This window comes from Cibotium barometz, chromosome 65 (assembly GCF_041138505.1).
Source record: "Cibotium barometz isolate CiBa-2024 chromosome 65, ASM4113850v1, whole genome shotgun sequence".
Lineage (NCBI taxonomy): Eukaryota > Viridiplantae > Streptophyta > Polypodiopsida > Cyatheales > Cibotiaceae > Cibotium > Cibotium barometz.
Genome location: NC_141110.1, coordinates 365,968 through 369,728, shown reverse-complemented (window position 1 = coordinate 369,728; position 3,761 = coordinate 365,968).

Genomic DNA, 3,761 nt, shown 5'->3' with positions numbered 1-3,761 from the left:
ATATCTTATGGCTGGAAAATGTCTTCAAGTTGCATGGTATGCTGTAGCAAATAGTAAGTGACTGAGATGTGAAGTTCATGGGCACATTTTGGCATACATTGTTTGATAGCATGGGTACAAGTTGACTCCTAGTACGGTCTATCATCTGAAAAATAATGGTCAAACCGAGAGGGTCAATAAGTAACACCATATTAGATAATTTGGGAAAAATCTCATTCCCATTTGAAAAATGGGAGCATGGTGAACTTGTGCAAAAGTTTTCAAAACCCCCTCATGTGACATATCATCGGAAAGATCTTGAAGAGTAGAATCTAAATCTATGATCTCCGACAAATTTGGAGTTAGTATGTTTAAGATATTTCCAAAACTATATGGAATAATTGATTCCCAAAATGTGAGATTTTTCCCAAATTACCTAATATTGACTTAAGTGGCTTGAGACTTATAAGGTGAAAGGTGTGATTGCCTCTTTTCGTACACCAACGGGTGTCATGCATTCATTGAAGGGTGCCAGCTTTTAAAAGGAAAAAGGTTATGGATACGAGAAAAAAGAAACCGCAACTGTAACCCTAGATGATTCTTCCTGAAGTAAGTTCTAAAGAATGCCCTAACCAGATCGATTTATCCATTTCACGTAATTTGTGGGTTACATGTTTTTCATAGCACCTTGCATGTCGTGCCACATAAAGATGGATTACCTAAAATCAGTTGAATTCCTAGATCATAAACAACTTTCACACGACACCATCAGACGAGGCAAATCATCCATCGAGGAAGAATAGGATGTGGTTCCCAAAGAATGCTTTGACACCACTGTTTCCTTCCTGTACTCTAGTGCGTTTGGAGCATCCTAATGGTTATACAAAATTGTCAAAACCTTAAAGACTTTGGGATTGTTAGAAACAAATACTTCCCACACGTGTCCTCTCTAGGAGAGATTAGTTTGCCATGAGTGCCTAAAGAATAGACAATCGACACTTTCTTTTTCAATGAAGGGAGTCCTTCATATTCCTATAGCCCTTTTTATTTAGCTTTCCCTTGCTACATCATTGCCGTTGCTGTTCTTAACCCTCTCATAATGTTACGCGGGGCAGGAGCGCATTGAGGTGAAATAACGGACGGGGGAGCACTATGGTGGGTGGAAGGGGCGGGCCGGTGAGTATCAAGAGAGGATACGGAAGGAGGGAGGATGCATCGTCCATTTGAATGATCATTTAGTCTTGAAAAGTGTAAGAGGAATTGAACGAAATCCCGAGCTAGGTGATGAGGAAAGAAAGTTTCAATACACCAACACCCCGAGAAGCATGCAACGTTTAAGACCCGTAGAATCTCCCACTAGAGCTAAACAATTATTCGCTCATGTCACTCATTCCATCAGTCTTTCACGATCCGATTCTAGTTCTATCTGCTTTAGGGGTGGCCCATAGCACACGTCCTGCAGGAGTCGCCCCCCAGGTTTCATAGTGTTTGAGACTTGATTCAAAGGCAAAGGGAGAAACACTCGCCGTTTCACAGCAAATTGGCTGTGAATGTAGGCAAATACAATCTCCCACATTGCCAAATGTCTCGGGAGAAGTCCAAACCTCAAAGGCGAGGAGAAAATAAAAGCCTCTGAGTTCTTATTCTCAATAAGAGGAATAGAAGGAGCGAAGAAAAATTGGAAAATATGCGGTCGATTGTTTCCCTTCCCGCTTTTCCCTCAACAAATCTATTGACTCCATTACCTCTGAGAGGGCTAACAGTGGGCTTATAGTTTAATTGGTTGAAATCATAACGGTAATATTGTAGGTTTGAGCCCTACTAAGCCTATTTACTTGCCATACCCAACTTTCCAGTCTTTCGCTTTGCTGCACGCCCAACCCACCCGTTCTTTGAGTTTTGCTTCTTTTCCCTGGTTACCACTGTATGGAGTATAGCCAAGCGGTAAGGCATCGGTTTCTGGTACCGACACACAAAAATTTGAATCCTTTTACTCCAAGATCCCAAGGCATTCAAAGCATTGCTCATTCATAGCCTTCTTGTTTGAGTCATTCTTCTCACCCACAAAGCTTGGGAGGCATCGCTGCCTTGGCAATGCATGTCTCGGGGGAAACATTGCCGTTATGGAACACATACTTCTTGCATGTCTCGCGGGATCCGTTCCGATACAACGAATGATATTATGCTTCGAGCGGAAAACACGAACCGAAGGCGTGACCCGGAGTCAAATCTCATGGTAGCTGAACCCTAGTTTTAAATATGAAACAGAGCCTTATGGGTTACTTTGTATCCAATTGTTTTACGAAGAACAAACGAATTAAGCTTCCATAGACTTGACTTGATTTTGTTGTTCCGTTCCCAAGCTTCTCGTTCCGTTCTCGATATTCATGGCAGTTTTTTTGCTTACGGGAAGACCTCAACTTTGTCCGGGTCACTGATTGGTTACACGACCCAGCCACCTATGTATGCCTTCTACATAGAGGTTCCTTTCATATCAGCCATCAAGCTCTTCATTCTGTCCCAATATCAATCTGGATAAACATCTTGGTCATAATTTCTAGATTTGCCAGCTATTGCCTTTCTTGTCCCTGAAGGCCGAAACACCCTGGGAGCCAGCCCCCCGTAACCCCTGTTCCAAACACCTGAGACCGATTCAGAGCTTTCCACGATTATCATATAATAATGAAAAGGTAGCTTTGCCGACCCTTTGCTCTTAGCGAACGAAATGCCGGGAACACAAATGCTGGCCGGGGGAGCAAGCTATGAAACGGGGAAGCAGCCTAGTAGTTAGATTGTTTATGCAGTCACTCCCATTATTCGAGATATTTCGAAAAGTGACGCTTTCGACCCAAAATCAAAACTCCTTACCTAGCACCAGTAACAGTCAATATGTAGCCTTGCGGGATAATAAGCGTGCTTTTTCTTTGGCACCTAGCAAAGTTTGGTCTGATATTATGACCTTCTAAGCATTGCGTTAGATTTTACTAGCCTCTGTTCGGTCTATAAGGTCAACTTGTGCCTGTAGCTCAATCGGATACAGCACCAAACTTTGAATCTGGGGGTTGATAGTTCGAATCTCTTCGAGCATGGACCTATCCATCAACAAAGGAACGTTGATGGAGTCTCAAGTCAATAGTTCCAATCCGCAATGAAGTCACGGAGAAAGCTATAATGCTTTCTCTGCTCCGCACTCAGCTCCGGTTTCGCTGGTCGAAATAGCTTAATGGTAGAGTATAGCCTTGCCAAGGCTAGAGTTGAGGGTCCGAGTCTCTTTTTCTGCTTGCAAAATTGCGTCTTATGGTCACTTGGGCGAAATTGTAGAGAAACAGTCTAAATAACTCCCGTGTGAGAAGTGTCTCCGTGATACGATTCCCTAGTGATACGATCATGGCCATAGACAATGCCAAGAAGTTGCAGCTCCTTCAGGGATACGAAGCAATCAATGCGCTAAGCAGCAACTTTGAGAATATGAAGAAAAGCCTCGATTACCATAGCTGTAGCTTTGAGAATACCATACGATCAACGATAATCCAGGCATCCCTGCGACGGATCGCCTCGCTCGTAATCCTGAAGTGAGAAGGTTCTTAGTGTTGACACAGGTTTACCTCTTGCAGACACATATCTACTTCTTAATACTGAATAGTCTCTACATCAAATCCATAAGTGCCTTGCGCAATTTGATCGCTCGCTCCCATCCTCGGAATATCCCTAAGATCCTTTCCCTAGGCAAGATCCACAAGCTGACCTTATAATAACAGCTAGCTGGCGATGAAGATGAATGT